Source organism: Lissotriton helveticus, chromosome 4_1, assembly GCF_964261635.1.
Source record: "Lissotriton helveticus chromosome 4_1, aLisHel1.1, whole genome shotgun sequence".
In the NCBI taxonomy this organism is placed as follows: Eukaryota; Metazoa; Chordata; class Amphibia; order Caudata; family Salamandridae; genus Lissotriton; species Lissotriton helveticus.
Genome location: NC_136063.1, coordinates 1,298,652,244 through 1,298,677,561, shown reverse-complemented (window position 1 = coordinate 1,298,677,561; position 25,318 = coordinate 1,298,652,244). Strand labels below are relative to the sequence as shown.

The 25,318-nt window shown below is 44.2% G+C and overlaps 1 long non-coding RNA gene across 1 annotated transcript in view; it reads left to right on the top strand.

The window, feature by feature from the left end:
• Positions 1–25,318, top strand: part of LOC144827501 (uncharacterized) — a 154,758-nt gene that overhangs the window by 66,155 nt on the left and 63,285 nt on the right. The gene's annotated exons all lie outside the window — the stretch shown is intronic.

Here is a 25,318-nt window from a genome sequence, read left to right as displayed (position 1 = left end):
AACCCCAAAAAATATAAAACTGTTCAGAAAAATTCAAAAAAAGTAAAAAAATGTTCTGAAAAATAAAAATAAAAGTTCTTTTCAGAACTACCTCCCCGTTATTAAAAAATTGGTACAATATTTGGAACTGTGCCAACCTCTATTTCTCTTAGTTCGCTTCCCAGTTCGCTCCCCGGTACGCGAACCGGAAGCGAACCAAAAACAGTAAGTATAAGGGAAGGAAACAGACACTTATGTTAAAAGAAAGACAGCTATAGGGGAGTAAACTAGAGATACTATTACCCGTAATCCACTGCTGATGATGTCACATATTACATCATTCATGACATGCTCAGTGACATCATCAGCAGAGGATTGCGGGTTTTTTGGCAACGTGCCTTATCCACGGTTTAATAACGCTGCCTTTTGCTTTATATAAGTTTTCAAATTGTATGAAATATATACCAATACGTCGTTATGAACCTTTAGGTAGTGCTTTTCTTCATGAGGTCTGGTCGCTTCCATACACATACAGATGTTTCAAAGATGATCAAGAAGTTTATCTGAATGGAGAGGAATGCACTGAGACGCCAGATCATTCACTAATGTGTAGGCACATACAGTTACACGGTTCATGCAACAAACACCGACCAAATATGGCTTGCGTGTTGCAAGGCACGCCAGTTCCTGCTATCATCCCCACGTTCAAGTTGTTGGAAAATGGTAGTTATTTGATGCTCAATAATGAAGATTGTTCTGAGTTAATTAAAAGTATTCCTTTTATCGTAACAGTAAGTGAACGGGTTATTTGCTGCAGAAATGTTCTATTTCCTCCCACACATGAACATAGGGAGTTTTCAATCTGGCCACAAATACCAACCTTGGGACAGATTTCAACGGCATGGCAAGAATAAGAGCTCTTTTGTCTCAGAGAGAGGTGGCCTTGAGTTCGGCCCGTGAAACTTTCGTGCTTCACATAGCGAACACCCGTACAGAGGTGCACACACTTTTCAATTCAGATTTGCCTTTCAAATTCAGCAAGATGGTTCCGACTATCTTTAACGCATCCTCCGCAAAGTCCCTGGCGCACTTTTTTAAAGTTGTTACCAGTGGTCTCGTGACTTCATTTGAGAAAATCTTTGGACTCATCCCTGCTTCCTTTCATTCTATTTTCTCCACTCTGGTTCGTGGATTGGCATTTTTACTTGCATTACCAGCGGACGCTCTTGTGCTTTTTTACATTTTTAAATATGGATGTCCCTCCTATGCAACCTCCCACCCTGCAGCTGCTGACACTGTTCCGCAATCGCATGCTAGAATATTATGGCACAATGCCGTTGGCGATATTAAGCACGGCATATGGATTATCTTTTCGATTCTCCTACTTCACCTGTGTCCAGCCTGTATTTCACTGCCTGACCTGTGATTTCGATTGGGCCATTGATTTGTGTCTCTGCGGACCGGTTTCTCCTGACGTCGACTTTAATCAGCTGATGACTCCTATCATTACTCACGAGTTGGTTTGTCCTGGCGAAAGGATTATGGCTGTGGCATTGATGCATGGACTACTTGGTCCCTGGAATTTACTGGCGGCAGCACAGTCTTTCTTGGAACAGAGCTTTCTTGAAAACCCACCGAGCTGTCCTCTGATGGTGATAGAGGATCCGGTGCTGGGAGAGCACGTATGTTCTTTTCCGCTTTTAAATTGGATGGCTGAACTGTTTTCGGATGAAGACGGTGACTTCCTATTGGAGGCTGTTGCAGCTTATTTTGCATACACAGTTATGTCATAGACCTTTTTCATGTTTGATATGCTGAGTACTAGCATTTCATTGACAATTCATTGACTTATTTGTCAAGTTTTTATTATTTACCTTGCCTATTGGCTTAAGACTCGATAAAGTACTTGGCTGTTTTATTTTTCTTTAGCATTAAATTTTCCTAGTTTTTAATGCTTTACCTTGCGGACCGTCCACATATAAACTTGCAATCTGCTCTCATGAGATGGCACTTCTATTATCTTATTCAGTTTGTTTCCGGATCATGGGGAGGTGTCATCTAGGTCCTGGATATCTTTACACCGTGTTAAGTTAGCATGGGCTCATTACCGGTTTAAACGCCATTTTTCCTTTTTTGCAACTTCTGCACACGACACTTAGTTGTTGCTTTAGCTTTCCACCTAGTAGTTCATCGTGGTTTACATGAGAATAATATGTTATTGCTCTACTATCTGCTTTGCTTGTTAAACTATATCTGTACAGCGAGTGCTAAAGTTTCAAGAACAACACGATACAGAATTGTTATGAGGTCTGATCTCCACGACTTCATACTCATAACATAAGTGCAACTTCTGCCAATTCTGGGCATGAGGCGGGTTTTATATTGCTTTGCCGAACACACATACACAACAGTTGATGCGGCTCACATGAAGAGAGAGCTGGTGTATGCTGATGTGATTCCTTCAAATCTAAGACACTAAAGTATGGGCACGCCCTAAACCAACACAAAGAGACCTTCTTAGCAAATAATATAATATGTGTATTAGGGAGGGTGAGATATAAGCAGCCGCGGGCCGTGGAGGGAGTTACGGTGAGGCAGGGAGGCGGGGAGGGGGAGAAGCAGGGTGGAGCCCCCTCTACCTTGCCCCTCCCCCTCCCCGCCTCCCTGCCCCACCGTAACTCCCTCCACGGCCCGCGGCTGCTTATAAGTGTTGCTAACTCTTATTCATTTACAGCATGTTAACATACTATCACCATTCGCTTTTTATGTACTAGTAACTATGCTGGTAATTTTGCTACTGATAATATGTGTACTTGTATTATCTAAGATACTACGCCTGTGAAGACGGCATTAGTAAATAAACATTTCAAATACACATGTGTTCTTCTTAACTCCATGTTCTGGTTTCTAAGAAATATATAACGACCGACTGTTCATGAGTTCCACGTATCCTGAGGTACTATAAGTTCATATTCTGGATTGTCTAAACATTGAGAGTTTGTTATATCCAATGTGACACTGTACCTAGCTTGCTAAGGAGTTTTTGATTACTAACGTGAGTTTTGGGACACCCTAATTCGCCGAGGTTCCAATCCTCTGTCCACAGTTCTGTGTGAGAACAGAAACCCTGCGACAGGGGCACCCCCGACCCTTGCTGGAGCTTCATCACACTTGCGATACAACTCTAGCAATGCGCCACCTTTACGGCACAGATACATCACGCATCTGTGCTGTTTTTGCCCCATGATGCGCCGCATTGTAAATGCAGCACACCATAGGTGACGGAACAGCGGCACAGAATGACTAACACATCCCTGGTGATGCGCCAGTCATCATAAATGTATCCCTATGCTTCTTATCTTGTTAGAGATGAACCGCCATATGTATCATCAAAGTTTTTTGCATTTCCTAAATAGCGAACTTTAAGGAATAAATAGCGATTCTTTACCATTCCTAGTTTGCGATGAGCTATTTGCTAATTACAAATTACCCATTCATTTCCTTCATTTCCATAGGGCGGTTGGACTCACTTTTAGCTCGAACGGCTGAATGGATTTCCACGAAACTTGGCAAAATTGTAGGGACTGGTAGCCCGATGTGCCTTTGCTATGTCTCAAGATATATGCTCCAGTGGTTTTTACGAAAATTAACTTTGAAAAATATATATTGGGCTACATTGGCCTATATATATGTTGGAGCCCAAATGTAGCCCAATGTAGCCCAATGTAGCCCAAAGATGGCCGCCAGACACACAAAAAAACAAATGTAGCCCAAATATCAGCCAGATGTAGCCCAACTATAGCCCAGTGACAGAATGACCAATCAGCTTCGCAAACCTCCGTTACGCGAAGCGGAGCGCTGTTACAGATATATATCTTTTTTTGAACGTTAATTTCTTAAAATCCACTGGAGCACATATATTGAGACCTAGCAAAGGCACATCGGGCTACCAGTCCCTAATATTTTGCCAAGTTTCGTGCAAATCCATTCAGCCGTTCGATTATTATTATTATTATTTTTTTTTGCCCCGCGGGGCCCTTTTAAAACCTCCACATCAAACCTAGGGGGTCAGCGAGGATCTACTATGCCCCCTTATAGTTATTTCCCCCTTTGTTTTGACCTCCTCTTGTCTCTCAATCCTACCGAGAGACAAGATGGCGGCCGCTACGGACTGTTTGGAATGTTGACAGACGCCGGAGAACCAATCAGCTTCGCTTCACAAAGCTCCGTTGCGCGAAAAGTACGCGTCCTGGGCCGCTGCCCAGTCCGCTGTTACAGATATATATCTTTTTTTAAACGTTAATTTCTCAAAATCCACTGGAGCACATATATTGAGACCTACAAAAGGCACATCGGGCTACCAGTCCCTACAATTTTGCCAAGTTTCGTGCAAATCCATTCAGCCGTTCGGGCTAAAAGTGAGGCCAACCGCCCTATGGAAATTAACATGGGAAAAACGCGTTTTGGGACCCCCCTTTTTTCTCGGCCCCCCCTTGACGAACCCCCCCAAAATTTTCAGGGGCTGCTCAGAAACGAAATGTGCCATTTTCCTGAAAATTTCAGCCAATTCCGTCCACAAACGCCAAAGTTATTAGACATAGAATTTTCAAAAATCCCATAGAGAAAAAATCCTAACTATATATACCTACTGGCGACCGCCAGTAGGTAATATATATATTTATATATATGTATTTGGCGCCGATTGATGAATCTTCTCCAAATAATCCAACCTTTTGTCCAGCTCAGTTCCGCTCCTTCCCTGAAATTTTGGGGGTGATTTGTCAAAATAGGGCCTTTAGTCACGGCTACAGCCCGAACGGCTGAACGCAATTACACTAAATGGTGTTAATCTGTTCAGCAGTTCCTGAGAAAATTACGGTTAAAGTCATTTATATATCTATGGGCGCGGGGGATCCGCAGATTGTGCGAGGATTGGCATCGTACCATAAGCGCACCGCCCTGATCACGCGCTTAATGCTAATTGGCTGTCAAGCGGTTGTAAACATTCGAAACCAGGAACTGTTGGCAGCCATTTTATGCCTCGATAGAAGCGAGGCTGAGGAAGTCAGTGGAATATGTGTGCAAAACGGAGAAAGGGGGCAGGGTAGAAATAATGTTACCCTCTAGACCTGCTTAGGGCGTCCCAGAAAGACCCCCAGGGCCCACATTTAAAAAAAAACGGCAGTTGCGTGTAGGGTGCGTGAACTGTGCCGTAAAATAAAGAAAATAAAACTGAGTTTTTTTTAATAATTTGTCTCCGGGGGGATAAATACTGGGGGCAAAATTATAGGCACCCCGGGACACTGCAGGAACCGGCCATGGGTGTGGTGGTCACCAGGTCCCTCGAGGGCACCAGGTGGCGGGCCAGGCAGCCTGCCTCCCACAATACACAAATCCCCGGGGGTGGTGGTTCCCGGGGCTTGAGGGGGGTCATTGAGGCCCCCACACTTCTAATTTTGTAGGGTGGGGCCTTGGATTCGAAAGTGGTGCAAGGGGGTTGTAAATCTGGTGCACAGTGTTTTGTTTTACTTTGCTTTCCTTTTTTGTCTTGTAGAGGATCCAGGGTAAATATAAAGTTTTTTGTATGCCAGTACCTTTCAACCCTACCCCCAAACGACTTTCCGCCTGTTACCATAGTAACATTTCATGGAACACTTACGTGAGCACAGAGGTTAGAAGTGCACCACACTATGTTGCTAATGGAAAAAGTTAATGTGCTGGAGTTTTAAAACATTTCCATAGGAACCGTTAGTCGTAGCTATAGAGTCTGGTAAAGATCTGGTAAAGAGTTAGCCTCAGAATTGTACTTCAAATTATGAATAATATTTATATTGGGGACCGCTACCCCCGAAAAATAAAGTCAAATATACTTTTTTTTAATTACATTTTATTAAAACAACAAAAAATAACTGCAAACGTAACTTAAACATAACAATATAATAAATGACTAGAAACATAATTTTAACAAAATAATATAATAAACAAAATGTGATATGGACTCCAATAGAAGTACGGTAGGAAATCTGCAAAAAAAAAAAGAAAATTAGTGTTTAAAATTAGATCGATGTGACTAAATTAGGTCAAACATTACAAGTCAAGGTAACACTAGACGATATTTCCTTATTTTTCATGTGCAGTGTGCCTGATACATTTCACTTGTCTTAAAGGCCCGCGTTCAAGAGGTGTCTGTATGGAAGCGCCTACTGCGTCAGATTTACATTACAGATCAATAGGTCTTTAAAATGATTCAGAGATGAGACCGAATTAGGTGAGAGATCAAGTCATTATGCAGGACAATATTCTTTAGGGCTTATTTACAAGACTGTTGCACCACTTTTGTATTACGATTACGATTCGATAACTTTATTTCGGCCTCAAAGGACCATAAAAGCTCAAAGAAATAAATTCTATACAAATATTAAGACACTAAATATAAAGTGTCATTAAGATACAGTATATATACAATAAAATACAATACATGTTAAAACGAGATTAAACTTTATTTCGTTATTGAAGTATACATTAAGTTGTAACAAAAACAGATACTAGGGACTAATTAATCTCCTATGCCGATGCCATAATGCATTAAGGAAGCGCGAAACAGCAAAAGTAATAGGGGGGTGCGTATCGTATTTTAGAATTCTCATTGCTTGTGAGCACTTACGAAACCCCAAATTTCTACAAATTGGGATTAACCAGTACTTACGCGCACCCCGGTACCCTGGGCAAAAGAAAAAGACATGGATTTCATCTTCTAGAAAATATCCACAGACTGGGCATTCTTTTTGGTGGTTTCTATCCCATTTACTAGTAAATACTCTAAGGGGCTTACGGGCACATGCATCAACCTATTTAGGAAGTGCAAACGGTACGAATCGGTAAATTCGCCCGTTTGCGCTTCCTAAATACGTTTTTGGGATGCATGAAACAATGTTTCAAAATTTTTCCATTTCCTAAAAATGCGAATGCATTTAAGGAATCGCATTTGTGCGATTCCTTAAATGCAATGCATACATTTTTTTAAAAATGCGAATTTTGAAATAGGAAGTGCAAATTAACACGAGGTTGACCCTCGTGTTAATTTGCGAAAATCTTTAAAAAAGCAAAAAAATGAATTTTTTAAACTTTCATGTTACAGACACACATGTCCTTAGGACATGTGTGTGTGAAACATGCACTTTAAAATACATTTCAGGGGTGCAGGGGGGGTCCTTTGGACCCCCCTCTGCACCCTTGCAATGCATCAACAAATTGCGAGTTCAAAAAAAAAGAAATGCAAAACGGCATTGATTCCTATGGGCCTCTAGGCCCATAGGAATCAATGTAATGCCATTCCTCAATTGCGATTCGCAATTAAGGTATCGCAATTTCCGAAAATTAAGAAATCCTAAAAACTTTTAGGATTTCTTGATGCATAGGATTTTGCAATTCCTAAATTGCGATTCCTTAATTTTCGCAATTTAGGGAGTGCAAAATCCTATAATGATGCATGTGGCCAAAAGTGCCCAATCTGAGTTGTATATAGAGTTTTGTAGCTAGTGCAGGGAATACTAGGTCAAGGAATTGTTCCCTTTTATACTCTACCTAGACCTGAGGAAACTCTGTGGTCAATCGTCGTACCTCTGTGCTCATCTACAGGGTGGCTAAGTTATACTTCTTGTAGTGAGACATCACCTCAGCCTTGGGGATCTCCGGGCAGGCAACATCCGGGGTCTCCCAAAGCTCCGGTAAGCCTATCTTACTGCTAGTGAGCTTAATATGTGACAACCACCTAATGTTCTTGCCTCTTAAAACATCCCAGATTTCCATAAATTCGTTTCCATAAGACACGAGTTCCGGCACGGACCAGAGTCTTTTCCAAAATAATAAGGGGCGTGATGACATAACCTCTTCAATGGGAAGCAACCCTAGATCCAGGCGCAGCGGTACGAGTGGTGTACTCACCGGGAGACCAAATATATTCCTTAAAAAGGTGTGTTCGACCTTCACCAAGTTGGGGGAATTTTGGAAGTTTCGCCCAGTACAGTGCGGCTGTTCTGGCCTGCACATTGTAAATTTCAGTAACAGGGGCCGCTGGTTTGAACTCCGACTCTCTATGGAGCTTCTGCATCCCCCCCACCGCTCTTGTTAGTTTAAGTGTTGCCTTAGCCTCCTGCGGATCCCATTGAAAATGTTCACCCAGGGTAATGCCCAGATATTCGAAGGTTTTAACTCTCTCTAAGGAAACTCCGCCCAAAAACGGATTCGGGCGTGTTTGCCTCGGGGGATTGAAAATCATAAACTTGGCTTTATCCAAGTTTATCTCCAATCCCCGCGAGACACAAAAGTCCGCAAACCCATCCAGAATACGTTGGATGCCTGTTGACGTCTTGGACAACAACAAAGTGTCATCCGCAAACATCAGAGCGGGCAACCGACCCGTAACCAGCCTCGGGGCATCTATGTTGCCGATCCCAAGAAGGTGATCTACCAAGCCGTTGATGTACAAGCAAAAGAGGGTGGGCGCCAGAACACAGCCCTGGCGAACCCCTTGTTTGACCGGAAATCGTGGTGACAATTCACCCTGCCTTCCGCTCCTCACCTGGGCATAGTTGTCAGTGTGGAGCCTTAGTAAGACATTGAGGAGGTATCCAGGTAGACCCAGCTCATATAGCAACTTCCAGAGTTTATCTCTAGGCACCAGGTCAAATGCTGACCGCAGGTCAACAAAGATCATGTAGAGGCTGCCACCCTCTACAGTCACTGTTCTCCAATAAAGGACCTGCAGTCTAAATAGTTGGTCCACAGTTGATGTTCCCTGCCTGAAGCCATCCTGGAAAGTAGAAAGGATCTCCTGTTCCTTCATCCAGGTCTGTATTCTGCACAGGATAATGCGCCCCATCAGTTTTTGGGTGACATCTATAAGGCTAATTGGCCTATAGTTGGATGGTTTCAAAGTGCACCCTTTTTTGAAGATGGGGACAATTTCGGTGCCCCGCCAGGAATCCAGAGGATCCATACCCCTCAAAATAGCATTGTACAAAACACAGAGGTAGGGGGCCCAAATGCTTGAGTCTGAACGGTACAGATCCCCAGGTAGCTTATCCAAGCCAGGGGCTATGTTAGGGGGCAGTTTAAGAATGGCTGTCTCAACCTCCAATAGAGTAATCTCCCAGGCCCCCTCCAGTCGATACTCATGGGGGGAGCATGGGAGAGGAGTCTCTAGGACGTCACTGCTCAGGAGGGAGTACAACTCCCCGTAGTGTGACTCCCAGACCGAAGCAGCAATGTTGGATTCATTGGTCAATTTTCCTTCCTTGGTCCCACAGCTCACAATTGACCAAAATGATCTGGAGTCTTTGGTCTTGAGTGCAGTTCTAAGCTCTTCCCAATTATCTGCCTCCCACTCCTTCCTAGCCCTCTTAGTAGCCAGCTTGTACAAACGCCGACAAAGCTTGATCTTTTCTTTATCATGAAGCCTGACCGCACAAATCAGTTGTTTTTTAGCTTTACTACAGTCGACGTTGTACCAGAGTTGGACTGTGCCTCTTTTGGGCTTGGGTCTCACCTCTGGGTAGAACACCTCCCCTAGGTTCAATACAAGCCCCTGGTGGATATTTATGGGTTCCTTACTGGCACCTGGGTTTTTCTCTGCCTCTGCCATATCACAGGGGTGGGGTAGTGCCCTTTGGTAGACATCAGGCAGTTTGTTCGGGGAACCCAATATATATGGCCACTTAACTTGCCACCTGTTGTTAGTTAAAGATAGCGGTGGGCCTATAAGATTTGAGTCAGTGCCTGGGTTAAACAGGCCCAGACTCCCAGGCTTAAGAGACATAGCCAAGGGATTGTGATCGCTATCTTTCCTAGGATGGATTTTAAAGTCTGAAACCATGCCCCAGGTCCTGGCTTCCACCAAGATATAATCGAGGATGGAATTTTGGCCCTCCCTATTAAATGTCATTTGGGCCGGTCTATCCGAGTTTGTCCTCCCATTGCAGGCTCTAAGCGCGGTCGAAAGAGTGACAGAGTTAATTTGTAGGACCAGAGGGGTCCATGCTCTCACCACCGGGGTCTGCGGTTCCGGAATAAACCAAAACTGGTCTTCTTCATCAGAGCTGTTACAAGATGAATCAGTTAGTGGCTCGAACTGGCAATTAAAATCGCCACCCACGATTAACAAAACTGCAGGGTCCAGAGTTGGAATCAACTGCGCAAGTTGGTCTATAGTTGGGGACTCCTTCCCACTGACAGTAGGTCGCGAGTAGATGTTTATTAGCGCAGCATGTCTGTTCCACGGGAGTGTAAGCAACACACACTGCAGATCTCGGGACCCTGTAGGGATCTGGACAGCCTGGGCCCCTAAGTGTGTTCCGCCCAGATGCTCAGTCCACCCGAGGGTCTGCCCCTCCTCTTTTTGGTAGCTAGTTCACTGAATGTTGCATACCCACACCTTTGTTCCCCTTCTAGTGCCCAAGTTTCCTGGAACAGGCAAACATCATTGCTTTCCACAAAGGCTCCCCAATCGGTGCACAACAATTTGTTCTCAATCCCGGCCACATTCCAGGAGAGGATTTTAATAAAATCGTTTACCATCCCCTCCCTGGGTTTGGAATCCACTAAATTCAAACTGTCCCCCTGGGGAGACCCCTCCACAGTTGGATTTGTAGGGCGTGCTTGCCCCAGCTTTGATAGCTCGCTGTCCCCGGGCCCTGCCACGGCCTCCAAGGCGGTCATACGCAAACCCTCTGATCCGCCAGTGGAGGACCTGCCTGGACCCGCGGACATGCGTCAATCAAGTTGGTCTAGTACACTAAATCTATTAGTAAGGGCAAGCAAATCATTCCATGGGTCATTAATATTATTTCTCACCCAGGTATCGTATGGTCTATGGTCTGGAATATCCTGCACGACCCAGTTTTGAGACCCTCTCGCCATACTCACAGTGGGATAGAAATAGGTCAGGGGCAAGGATTGTACTTGTGATCTAGAACACCCCGGGGCCCAGTTGGAAATATGGGCCACCACCCTACTGTCCCTGAAGTTTATGACTATACAGTCACCTTCAATATCTTTCACCCGCGTCCCTACCCAACTTACCCGCCGGGCAAAAAGGATTTCACTTAAAACATGCAGTGGCAGTGGCCTATTTTAATTGATCCAATAGATGCATTTGTTTTTTAGAGCGACATAGTCCTCTCTTTTCTCTTGGTCCAGGGCTGGGACACCTGCGAGAACTACCACATACGGTGCTGAGGAAGATTGAGATGTTGGGGGATTGAAAGTTGCACTCCTAAATGCGTGGGCTTGGCCACTGTCTAGCCCACCACCCCCGCCTCCCCAACAGGTCTATACCCCGCTGTGTGTCAATCATAACCTACTCCAGCTAGGTCCCCCTGACTCCGTGGCTGGTAACACTGGGGTTTTGTTGGAGGCAATACAGAAGGATTACAAGACACATTATTGTGCCCAGGTTGCCTCGCTAGACTGTCCTTGGTTGCCGGTGGACCAAGAACCGCCCCCTTCCCTGCTCCAGCAAAATACAATTGTTCCAGACTTGTCAGTCTATTTTCAATGGCATTTAATCTGTCATACAAGGGACTGCAAGTCTTGAAATTATTTTTTGCCATCTTAGCCCAGAAGTCTTCTCCCAGGTCCGTGTGACAGCGATCATTGGAGGCTAGAGATGTCATAGACAACTGTTCTATCCACTGGGCTACAACTGGGCTCACAGTGTCAGATGCCCTTTGGTCCATTCCCCGCCGTTGCATTTTTGCAGCTTGGCCTTCCTCTTATTCATAGGTGCTCCCCCACGATTCCTTATGGCAGGAGCTACCGGAGCCTCTGCACCTCTCTTTAAGCTAGTTGCAGAGGGGGTTTGTAGCTTCCTACAGGTGTGGTCCAGGGCTTCAGTCCTAATAGCCGATGTTTCCTGTGCAGGAGATAAAACAACCTCCCTTAATGGAGATACCAAGGGTCTTATTTCAATTTGCACCTGGTGAGGAGAGACCTCACCAGCGCCCCTCCTGCTAGATCTTTCAGATAGTTCCAACCTAGTGGGTGAGGGGGCCAATGCTAGCCGGCCCAGAGATGACCGCTTGTCAAAATTGGGATCCACAGAAAGCCTTTTTTCAGTTAAGTCTTTTTGATGGTCCAGCATAGACGATGCCCTGGTGAGGAACTGATCAAGGGTTCCAATAAACGACTCGCCAGGGATCGACTTTCTTCCCGTTCCCCTTCCCACTTTAGCGCCTGCCATAACAAGGTTGGAGGCCACAGTCCCTTATATCAACAGTCAAATTGAATGAGCGGGCACTGCAATGCTCTCACAGCGCTAATTAATATACTATTAGGAATTGCTTCACACCAACCTTAGCTTGGTCTTCGCGATGGCGTTAAAAGAGGGCGGCCCCGTCCCGGTCTCTCTCAGCCTCGAATGGGCTCAAACGGGCCCGCCCTTGGCCCGGGCTTCGCCCGACGCGGGCCAGCGCGCGTCCCACGGGGCCGGAAGTAACAGCTGGCTAAATCACCCCCGGTAACAAGGGGGAGGGGCCGCTTGCCTGCCGCGTCCTCCCGCAGCCTCCTGGTGATTGTGGTCCGATTAGCAGATTGTGAGTGAACCCGCTGCGTCTCCGCGAGGTCCTTTTTGAATACCCCCGGTAACAAGGGGGAGGGGCCGCTTGCCTGCCGCGTAGTCCCACAGCCTCCTGGTGATTGTGGTCCGATTAGCAGATTGTGAGTGATTGCGCTGAGACACGAGGTCCTTTTTGAATGCCCCTGGTAACAAGGGGGAGGGGCCGCTTGCCTGCCGCGTCCTCCTGCAGCCGTCTGGTGATTGTGGTCCGATTAGCAGATTGTGAGTGATCGCGTTGCGTCGAGACGCGAGGTCCTTTTCGAATGCCCCCGGTAACAAAGGGGAGGGGCCGCTTGCCTGCCGCGTCCTCCAGCAGCCTGCTGGTGATTGTGGTCCGATTAGCAGATTGTGAGTGATCGCGCTGCGTCTCCCGCGGAGACGCGAGGTCCTTTTTGAATAGCCCCCGTAACAAGGGGGAGGGGCCGCTTGCCTGCCGCGTCCTCCCGCAGCCTCCTGGTGATTGTGGTCTGATTAGCAGATTGTAAGTGATCGCGCTGCGTCGCCCGCGGAGCGGGAGACGCAAGGTCCTTTTTGAATGCCCCCTGTAACAAGGGGGAGGGGCCGCTAGCCTGCCGCATCCTCCCCCAGCGTCCTGGTGATTGTGGTCCGATTAGCAGATTGTGAGTGATCGCGCTGCGTCTCCCTTTTGTATTACTTTTCTCATGTTGAAAGTGACGCAAACGTGGGGCAAGGGGCTTGTAAATAAGGTCTTTTAATTCTAATGCATTTCATCGGAGGGATTGTATATTTAGGCCGCTCTGCTTACCTTGTGTAAACACTGTGACCAACAGAGTTCACAACTTGAACTCAGCTTTGGTTATATATGTCAGAGTGGACAGCAGCGTCCATAACTTTAAAAGTAAAAGAGAAAAGATGTGAGAGAAAGTAAGCAAGAGAAAGAGAGAAAAACAACATTAAAAGTGTGAGAAAGAGAAAGTTATTGATGGAGCAGTTAATGCTGGAGAACATACTGGTAGCTCACCTTTTGCCTACGTTGTGTGTCCAAGGACGTGCTGCTTCATAGTGCACCCTCCAGTTTAGTGATCTGAAAGATAGTATATAGAGTTAGTAATAGCATAGTACATACAAATGCACACATACATTTTTGGTTTATTTTTTTGTACACACAGGATACTATATTACAACAAGTTGCACTGTAAGTAGGTGTCTGTGCTGTGTTTTTTTCCAAAGTACTATATCCCATGCATTCCCACTGCATAGCGGTGAGTTCTCAATATTGGGTATCTAGACTGTTGCACCCCATTGACTCACAGAGTCCGGAGGTGAGTGTTTTCCTTGGAAAGTCAGAGGCAGATTTAGAAGCTCCTTGCGCCACTTTTCCCATGTTAAAAGTGACACAAAAGTGGCACAAGGGGCTCGAACATCTGCCTTTCAAACTGTTGTAACTTATCTATTTTCACTGGCCGGAGGTAATTGTACATTCCTATGCAGTGAAACTGCTGCACATTACCCACTTTCTCCTTTTACTGATGACTTGTCGTTGTTTCGGAAACAAGCTTTTTTGCTCACCTTGTACCATTGGCCCGATTCAAAGAGGGTGCACTACGTGTCAAAGCACCTTTCTCAGAAGTTGTTACGATGGTCACGCATCATCACAGAATCCTCGAACGTTGAGTTTTAGAGGTGTTGGGGGGATGCCAATTTGTGAAAAACACAACCTGTAAGATAAAAAGGAAGTTAACATTGTGTGTAATTTTTTTATCAAAGGAGAGAGGAAGTGAGAGAGTGACTGCAAAGAATATTCGAAGCTCAGCTTTCTGTCACCAGTGTGTTTTTCACCATGTGCCGGGACATAACGCACCCTGAAACTCTACATATAAAAGATAGTAAAAGAAAGATGTTATGATTTATAATTGTTACTATCTTACTGTGGAGTTGAATAACATCGGCCTTTCACACACGTTCCCTCTCACATTTAAAAGAACTATTTGTATAGTTTATATTCCAGAAGTTTGACCGATTATAAAAACGTTCCTGCTATTGGAAAAAAATATATACATGTAATTTGATACACTAAACAGGACTGTGTTCATCTAAATCGTTGCGTTGCTTTTTTGTATCCAGTCTGCTGCACCCCATCGACTCCCTCCGATGTGCACCTAGGCCTCAGTGCTCACCTTTTTGTGGACAGGACACCTTTTACATCATGCAGTCCCGCTCTGCCACTAAGAAGTCTCACATATGGTGCTGAGTCTTGATATCGCTATGGCTAACAACATACTCGTGCTCCCATCATCATCATCGCAGGTTCTTCACCCTCTCAGTCCTTCTGGTACCACTAACTCAGTAACCAAAGAGGCCACGCACGTGGTGGTTGCCCCCTGTTCGGTGGTTCGAGCCTACATGAGGCCTCCGAACCACCAGGATGGGCCATCACAGCGCTTTCGATGAGAGCAACTCTAAAATGGCATACAGCACGTGCGCCCCATCTTTTTTATAGGTACGGTGACGTGTGTAGTGACGGATGCGCTGGAATGGGTGTGGTGTGGGTGTATACCAGCCATGAGGGAGTGTGTGTGTGCCGTTCTGACAACTAGACCTGGAACTAAGAAATCACTACAATGAAAATCTGGGCAATGTTTTTTCCTGGTAGCGTAAGTGGAGTGGGCTGGCCTGACGTATGCCAGTGCTGCGTGAGGCTCTAAACCACGATTCCGGAGCTATGGGTGTGGTCCGTCATGAGCTATATGAGAAATCAAGAGATTCGGGTGTCCGTTTTGTAGTGCTGACGTCACCCGGGTCTTAAAAGCAAATGTGTCATTATATCTGTAAAGTTCCACAACGTGGCCAACATGGAAGGTACAGGGTATCACTGACTCTATATTCGTTCATAGTTGCACACATAAAAGATGGTGGACATGACGTATTTCTGCGATTATGAATGTTTATAGTACATTCAGTGGAGTGTTGTAGCTGTAGTAATACAGGGCTGTGAAAGGTTTAAGTTGGGGTTGTTGGCACATGAAAGGCAGCTACTATATATACGTATGTGGTTATTCAGGTACACAGTAGAACTTGGTGCTGGAAATCAGTGTTCGAGTCTTGGAGTTGCGTCCACATCCTGTTATTATAGAGTAATGACGTAATCTACGCGTGCCTGAAAATTTACTGTAAATACGGTGCTTATGTAAATTGCTGATATACTTTTGGGTTGATTTTGAGCTATATAAATATGCTTTTAAAAAAAAGGAGGAATAGCCTACACTGACTATCACAGGTAAGATGGTTGCATACACTATTTATAGTACAATATAATGTGGTACTACGCTGGGGCAGTATTTTAGAAACATAATAAATACACAGACACAGATAGATAGTTGAAGTGGGTACAGGCACGTGTGCTCAACTCCAGTTTATTACGTTGTTGTTGGTAACAAGTAGAATAGTAATCATAATATCATACACAGATATTTAATCATAAATGGTTTATGACCTCTGTTGTACAAATGTAGAAGCATTGTATGTGAAATAAAACACAGAACAATCAATCATAAAGAATTCTTGAGTTGTGGTGCACTGAGGTTGGGGCGGTTTGTGTGCAGCCTGATGATGCGTGGTCCAGGCAGACCGCACTGGTTTTGACTATTGAATTTTGCCTCAACAAGGGCACGTGGCAAATATTTACGGTGTACTGAGTTAGTGGTACTTCTGGCGTTTATCGTGTGCTTACCCTGCGATGATGCATGGTCTGAGCGGGCTGTACTGAAATCATTCACTGTTGTATACTTGACTATATCAACTTTGAGGGGGACAAAAAAAGTAGCATCGATGGTTATCAATTGCTCTGCAAACTAGGTGTACTGATTGCTCCCCATAACAAATTAAATGATTGCACTTCACTCTGTGCATTCTAACTTTCTCAAATTGGGGACGTATGTCTGGTGGCGATGTTGAAGGTGATACCCCAGAGGTACTTGGTATTGCCGGTGGTGGAGGTACATTTTGGCGCAATCTTCTACATTCTTTGGTATCATAGTTCACAGAATGCAATGATTGAAGGTGGTTGCGCATACTAGCAGTGCAACAGCACTATTTTATTCACTGCTTTAAATAAATTGAGGCTGAATTTAATGCTGTCTATAGTGTAGATGAAAAGGAAAATTCAAGTTGTGAACCCTACTGTGCACAGTGTACATGGAAGCTAGTAGTCAGTATAGTTATAGAACAATGCTTTTTTTCACTTTTTTTAACAAAAATCTGAATACAACAGTATAATTGACTCTGCATTAAATAAATCAAGGTTGAATTTCCTACTGTCTGTAATGTATATGCAAAGGTGAATTCAAGTTGTAAACCCTGCTGTCGGCAGTGTACATCTTAGGGTAGAGTGCATCATCTGCAATTATGATTGAAGTGGAAGATAGATTATGTATGCAGCGTGCATTTATTATTGTACTAAATTTATAAGTGATATAAAATATGTTTTTCTTGGAAGCATAAAAGGGATATTGTGTAGGGTTTGATAGGTGTTATACTTACTTTGCTTTACTTTGAGTTAGTGGTATGTAAAACAAGAAGGTTCTGTTTAGCCTGTGATGACGCATGGTCAAAGCAGGCTGTATTGATAGTAATGTTTTTTGTAATGTGAATGGTGCCTTAGTAAGGCCACCTGATAATCATTTTTGATGCACTGAGTTACTAGTATCTTTGGTGCTTAGCGTGTACATATTCTGTGATGATGCGTAGTCGGGGGAGGAGGGAAAGTAATTGAAGTAATGTGTTTTGTCGATTGGTTTCTTCATGAATTCCACTTAAAAGTGATAGTATGCCTCATTGTTGACATAAAACTGACAACACAGTAGTATTTTTCTCCCTTAAACAAATCAAAAGCGAATTTTATGTTGTTTGTAATGCTTATGCGCCACTGGTATGAAGCCATAAACTCTTTTGATCACTGTGTACGTTTGAAAACAGAACTCACTGTTTTTTGTGGCATCCTTTTACAAAATAGTCTTTGCCTTACATAAATCAAGGATATCTTGAATGCTGTCCGTAGTGTAGATGGAAAGCTGAAATCAAGTTTTGAACCCTGCAGTCCGCAGGTTACATTTATGGCACTGGTCCACAGAAACATCGATGAATGCTTTTTTGTCACATACGTTAACAAAATCTGACGACACAGTAGAATTGTCTCTGCCTTAAATAAATCGAGAATGAATTCAATGTTGTGTGTAGTGCTTAACCGCTTCTGGTATCAAGTTGTGAACCCTGCTGTCCGCAGTGTACATTTGAAGGCAATACTTAGTACAGACATTGAGGAATGTTTTTTGCGGCATTCATTAACAGAATTTTCTCTGCCTTTCAGTAGTGTAAATGGAAAGCTGAATTCAACTTGTGAACCCTGTGGTACGCAGAGTAGATTTAAGGCAGTAGTCGACCCAAAGATCGATGAATGTAATTTTTGTCCCAGTTAACAAAATCTGAGGACACAGTACAATTGTCTCTGCCTTAAATACATCAAGACTGAATTAAATGTTGTTTGTAGTGGTTCTCCGCTTCTGGTATCAAGTAGTGAACTCTGTTGATCACAGTGTACATTTGAAGGCAGCACTTTGTACAGACATTGAGGAATGTTTTTTGTGGCATCCATTAACAAAAATGTTCTCTGCCTTACATAAATCAAGGCTAACTTCAATGCTGTCCGTAGCGTAGATGGAAAGCTGAATTCAAGTTCTGAACCCTGTTGTACACAGTGTAGATGGAAGGCAGTAGTCGGCACAAAGATTGATGAAAGGTATTTTGTCACAGTTAACAGAATCTGAGGACATAGTACAATTTTCTCTGCCTTAAATAAAACAAGGCTGGATTCAATGCTGTCCACAGTGTTGGTGCAAAGCTGAATTCAAGTTGTGAACCCTGCTGTCCGCAGTGTAGATTGAAGGCTGTAGTGAGCACAGTTATAGATTAACGCTTTTTGTCACATTCTTTTACAAAATCGGAAGACATAGAATCCCTTTGTCTCTACCTTAAAAAAGCAAGGCTGGATTCAGCGCTGTCCGTAGTACAGATGCAAATTTAAATTCAAGTTCGAAACCCTCCTGTCCGCAATGGAGATCGAAGGCAGAAGTCGATACAGACATAAGTCTGCGGTGCTGTGGCGCTGAGTTCACAATGGGCCTGTATCCAGGAAGCACACGGTCATGGCGGCAGCCACGTGGCAGGGTGCGGACCTTCGCTGTGGCAGGGTCTCTTCTCTTTGCAGAAGTGAACAACGCCCAAGGCATAGCTTAATTATTTATAGTCTTACATTGATGTTGTGTATGTGGGAGTAGCCCACTCCGCTTCTGTTTCAAAGGGGGGAGGGGTGAATACAGCTACATGAGCGAAATATTCCCCAGTGTCTGAGATAATATGGTTGCGTCCACTATTCAAAACACCACACGTTTCAATAGTATATGTACACACTGAAAAGTTTTTGATTTCTATAGTGAATTGTGTATAGTATTTCACCGGGAGTCTTAGCGTTGTGTACATTATTGTTGATGTTCGAGTTCTTTCCCTTATACATACTTGGTTGCCACATCTCTGTAGATTGAGCTAGTGTACTGTTGAGGAGATATAATATTTTGGAAAGGTCTGTAATACTGGTGTAAAATTCTTTATTTAAATATATAAAAGCATATCTTTAAAAGATTCTTCGAGCACATAAGTACAATTTTACAAATTAAAAGGAGTTAAGAGAAAACCAAAATACAATGTGGCCTTCTTATCGGTGCGTACTGCAACGTGTCAATTTAAAAATTAGCACTCCCGGACGATGCAGATGAGGTTAAAATACATATCATTCTACACAGTTATCAACAAGGCATTAGCCGTTTCCAATTTTTCTAAAAGACTATAAACTTGCTGAACGAATTTTGCCAATTTTATATTTAAAACAGTGGGGCATATTGTCAAGGGGGTCTAAAAGTCAAGAAAGCGGAGATAAAATTATCTCCCTATTACCTAGCTGTTGCTAACACCAGTTAGCGACAGCTAGTAGGAGATAGCGACCATCTTGGGCCCCACTTTGTATGTCAGTGATATTTATCACTAATGACATGCAAAGTGGGCGTGCCATCGCTATCTCCTATTACCAACTTTTGGAGATATTCGCGCTAAGCGCGAATATCTCCAAAAGCTAACACCTGCCCTGAGCAGTTCTTAGCCATGTTATCTAATGGGAGGTGGATGACATGGCTAAGAGCATTAGCTCGGTAATGCATGAATATCGCTGACTTTTCAGCGATATTCATGCATTGCGGCCGTTTTTTATCGCATTTGCGATAAACCTTGGTAATACCAATGTTTATCTGCGGTAAAAATCGCCGCAGCTCAGCGGTAAAATTTTGTCTCTAACCAAGCAATAGCGATAATTATCGCTATTGCTTGGTAATATGCCCCAGTGTTCTCTAAGGACAGAGCAGCAATAATGGCGTGCCTACAAGTCCGAACTCCCAGCCTGTTCCATTCTGGCCTGAGTAGGCGTCTGCGTTGGGGAATAAAGAAAGGGCATATACAAAGCACGTGCAAAAAAGTTTCATTTGCTGCCCCACACCCTCTGCACTTTAGATCGTCCCTTTTTTGACGCCATACCGGGAGATTTTGAAGGAAGCGCCAGTCTCCCAGTCTAAGGGCGATCAAGCATCGCTTTAGATGATAAGCAAACGTTGTCGAACGGTAATTGGCCGGAGATAATCATTTATAAGAGTTGGCTACTGCCCAGGCATGACTGCGTTTCGCAAGAAGAGCTTTATCCATAATCAGGGATTTCAGTCTTATACCTTTTTTAATTGTGTTTTTAAAAGCAGTTTGGCTTGGATTAAGGGCCCAGAGATCAGCAGCAGACATTTGTTGAATGTGGTCATTTAGGAGATGGCCAAATGATCCCCCCGGATTGCTCACACTGATTTCGTTCCAGACAAGGAATTCCAAGGTACCAGCTTCTGCCTGTCTAAATTTGTGGATCAGGTTAAGATATGAGCCAACGTTGGAGGTTTCATAGTTAATTAAGCCCAGCTCTAGTCTGACCTTTGCTGGAGAGGAGGAACTCGGCAGGTGAAGCAATTTCTTGTTGAGTTTGGTTGTTAATTTATTTAAGGTATTGTTCATTTTACCCTTAAAGATCTCTATGCCATACGAAAGTGTGGGCCCGATCTTTTCTCTGAGCACTTCCAGTAAAGGCAAGATGGTGGGGCCTGAGAGTCTCCTTGATAGCTTAGCCAAGGATACCATTAACGCTGTAGTCTTGGCTGCAATCACAGTGTTCTGTTTGGTGAAACTGCCCCTGGAGTCCAAATGGACCCCTAAGTATTTGTAAGATTGGCCGATTGAGATGCTTTCTTTATCTATTGTCCAGCCTCCGCCACTGTAGCGTTTTTTGCCAAACGGAACAACCATGGTTTTTTTATGTTGATTTCTAGCTGGTTGTTGGCCGTGTATTGCATTAAGACATCAAGGAGTCTTTGTAGCCCCACTCTGGTGAGACTGAACAGTGCTAAGTCGTCGGCATATAAGAGATTGCATAATGCCGTGCCTCCTACTTTTGGTGGATGGCTGATTACCTTCTCTAGAGAGCTTGATAGGTCAGCAATTAATAGATTGAATAGAAGGGGGGCCAGCACGCATCCCTGTTTGACACCACGAAAGGTCCAGATTTTCCGGGAGAGATGCGAGCCAGACCCTAACTTCACTCGAACCCATGTGTTGGAATACAGCAGGATGATTGGATTCAGGATATTATCTGGAATTCCCCACTGCCTCAGTTTTTGCCACAGAGCAGCTCTGGGCACCCTGTCAAATGCTGCTTTGAAGTCGACAAAGCAGCAAAAAATCGGCCTGGAGTTTGAAAGAGCTTTGTCAATGATGGTGGAGATTGTCAGTAAGTTTGTCATTGTACCTGATTTGGCAACGAACCCTGTTTGATTCAGGGGAATCAGATTGTTGTCCTTTGCCCATTGTCTGAGATCATCCAAAATGAGGCCTGCAAAAAGCTTTGCCTCTATGTCCAGCAAGGCAATTAATCTGTAGTTGTTCAGGTTGCCTCGTGCTCCAGATTTATAAATGGGATGGATAATAGCACCTCTCCAAGAATCCGGAATTGTTTGAGAACTCAGGGTATAATTAAAGAGATTTGATAGCACCTTGGACCAGAAAGGGACATCGGACTTAAATAGCCTTTGTGGCAGGCCATTCGGGCCCGGTGCTCCGTCTTGTCTCCCTTTCGTCAGTGCTTTAACTACTCTTTCTTCAAGCAATTCATCGGGTGAGGTAGGCCCCTTCATTGAATCGGATGGAAGATTCAATGCTGCGCCCGTGCCAGTGTCAGAAACCCATGTTAATCCAGGGTGGTCAGGGTGATCTTGTGCCTGGAAATGCTCTGTTAAGTATGAGATCCAGTCTGCTTCCTCAATGTTCGCTGATCCAAAGGATGTTATGTTTCGATCGGTGCTGTTGACGAGTGACCAAAATTTCTTTGAGTTCTTTTGCTTGCTTTCCCATACCAGTTTGACCCAGAATTGAAATTCCTGGGCCTTTTTTTCTTGGATAACTACCCTCCTAAGTGCCTTTTGGGCATGAGGGTATGTAACGAGGAAGCTGCTGTCCTCTGGAAATTTTAGTAGCGACCTCAGTGCGTTGTTTATCGTTCTTTTTAGTGTTTTTATAATGGTGAGGGCTGTTGCTCCTACTGGTAGGGTGCGATTTGGACCCTGCCTTGTCACTGGGTAAGTTCTGATCAGATGTGTGCATAACTGCGACCATATTGCTGTTGGGGAAGTCGCTTGGTCTGGAAGACACATGATAAAATCCTTGCTTGTTTTTAAGATGCTCTGACAGTTAGACTCACTCCATTTCAGGCGTTTTAAGTTGTCGGAATGTATTCCTTTATAGGTAAATGGTGCCTTTTTGTGGAGAACTAAATTTGTGGTGAAAGAGATGACCAATGGCCTGTGGTCGCTTTCGGACCTTGGCAGGACGGAGAAGCTAGCCAGATTGAACAGGAATTCAGAGTTGCAGATGGTAAAGTCCAGGTAGGACTTTGTTCTTCCATTTGACCAGGTCCAGTTTGGAGGGGAATCACTGGTCGTTCTTCCATTCACCACCAGGTACCCTGCGTTGTAAAGTCTCATCCCGGTGACCTCGCCTAATGTGTTGGAAACTTGCACAGGAGGTTTGGATTGGGGGACGGCCTCAATAATGCTGGTCATGTTGGGTCCTTCTGAGTCTGCTATGTTCCCCTGAAATAGTTTCGTGTTAAAATCCCCTGTGATAATGCGGTCCGAGTTAGGATATTCAATGGCTATATCATTCATAAGTTCGCAGAGTCTGGCCAGGTGGTCTTTTTTTGTGCGGGTGTTAGGATTAGTATACACATTTATAAGTAAAAGCAATCGCTGTCTGCACCGTAGATTAATTTTGGCCCCAAGTAGCCGTCTTCTTTCAGGTAAAGTTGACTGAATTCACCCTTTAGGTTATTGGATATGTAAGTGGACAGCCCGCCTTTGGGGTGGCCGAAGCTGCTATCCCTAAGTGCCCCTTTCCGATATTCAATAAATCCTTCTATAGGGCGGCCCTCTAGTTCCCAGGTTTCCTGTAGGGCAATTGCCACGTGTTCTCCCAGGAAGGACATAGTGTCTTTGTTTAGGATTTTTTGATGTAGGCCGCTGATATTCCATGAGCACAGTGAAAAAAGTAGCCCCGCCTTGCTGTTATCCACACTGTGCTGTTGAGCCCCTGGCGGGAGAAGTGATTTTGATGGATTGTATATTTCTACTGGTGATGGTCAGTTTGTATTTTTTGAGGCCAATACTGCTGGCAGCCATCCCCAAACGTGATCTGGTTCTTTGTTTCTCGCCGCTGTTTCGGGGAATTTAAGTTCTGTATCCGACCCTGAGGCATTTTTTAGAACGGAGAACGGCCTACCATGCTCTGTGTTTTTGGTGAGGGCCGGCTTGCTGGGTGTAGTCGCTCCTGATAGCATCGTGATTGGATACCCTGGCGTTGAATAAGGGTACACTCTAATCCCCCAATTCCGCAGTGTGGCCTTATGTTCGAGAAAGGCTCCTACCCAGCCTACCTGTACGAAAGTTACAACGGTGACCTCAGAGGGTTGGTTTCCTCGTGGGGGGAGGAATTCAATAGATTCGATGCTGTTCGTGTCCAGGCCTGCTAGCCCCGGTATGCCTTCCACTAATTTCAGCAGATTTGATCTGTTAAGAATATCGCCCCTTGGATTTGTACTCGGGGGCTAGTAAAATCCGATGACACGATTGGTCGTCGCTTCGCGGCTCTGATGCAGTTGTGGATCTGAGGATCGGTTTTTCGATTGTTGCATCTGATCTGTTTTTATGTAGCTGCTGTGATGGTCGGAAGGGAGCCCGTTTTGATTGTGGAGTGTGACTGATCCGGGTAGCTATATCATTGCAGAAGGTTTTAGTAAAACTCAGTTTTGGAGTTATGTTTTCATTCCAGAAAAAGGGGAGAGCCATTAAAGGCCAAGATTTTCTTGCCGCTGTCTCTTGCCCGATGTTGCTTGACCTAACTGGACTCACCCTTGTGTTTGTTGCAAGATCGCTACCCTCTGCTATCGTTGCCAGGGCAATTGTTGATGTTCTTGGCCTCTGAGGACTCCTCGCCAGTACTTGAGTGGGTAAGTCCGCAGTAGCTCCATTCAAGGTTATTGTTGCATTTGTCGTTGGTTCCACTGTGCAGGGTTCTATAGAGGATTTTTTATTTTCAGCTATTGAAAAAATGGGGAAGAGATTCTGATGGGTCAAGTTGGAATTAGCCCTAAGTTTATTTCTCGCTTTGCGTTGACGTTTGCACTCTCTCTTGCTGCAGGGAGGAATGGGCCCGGGGGGGGGGACCGGGACTGGACTGATGGAGCGGGTGAAGAAGCAGAGCTATTATTTCGCCCATCCTCAGATTTGGCGTGCTGGAATGTTAGCCCAGTTGGTGACGGGAGAGTGCCATTTTCAACCGTCAGAGTAGATTTTATTGAAGCGCTATGAGGGTGGCCGTTCATCAATGGAAGGCGGTTAGTTGTTCCTATAATATCCGCTTCTTCTTCCTTTGTTTTTGCATTTTTGCTGTAATACTGTTTTGCGCTGCCTCTGAGGTAGTAGCGTGGAGGGGTCCGTGGGGATTATTGTGGTGATCATAGTGCTGGGTATTGTGATTTTGTTGGGTGTGTCAAGTATAATTAGAAACTCTATAACATATTGCTCTTTAAACATGGGTGTGAGTTGAAGGTAATTCACACAGTACATATTCAAAGTTCTTACAGTACTTAAATGTTGATGTTAATTTGTTAGTGGTAAGTGGAACTATTGCCTGATTTTTTAGGTAGCATTGCAGATTTGGTTATCTGTTGAAAATATGGGGAAGTGGTCAACATTATAAGTAGGAATTGTCATTTAAAAAATCCTCGAAATACACTGAAAAAATCATAGGTTTCAGGCAGGTTATAGTTATGAATTAGCATTTAAAATACCTTAGAAATTCACTGAAAAAAAACATAGGTTTTAGGGGTGTTATAGTTAGCTGGACATTTCACTCATACATAACCATTGAAATTCCTCTGTTATAGTTAGTTCAGTTCATAAGCTTTATTCGATTATTCAATAAACAATCATAAAAGCACACAGAATATTAAAACAACACGTTAGGATTAAAAAGGGAAGGATTACAGTATAATACAAGATATAAAACAGTTTCGTGGGAAAG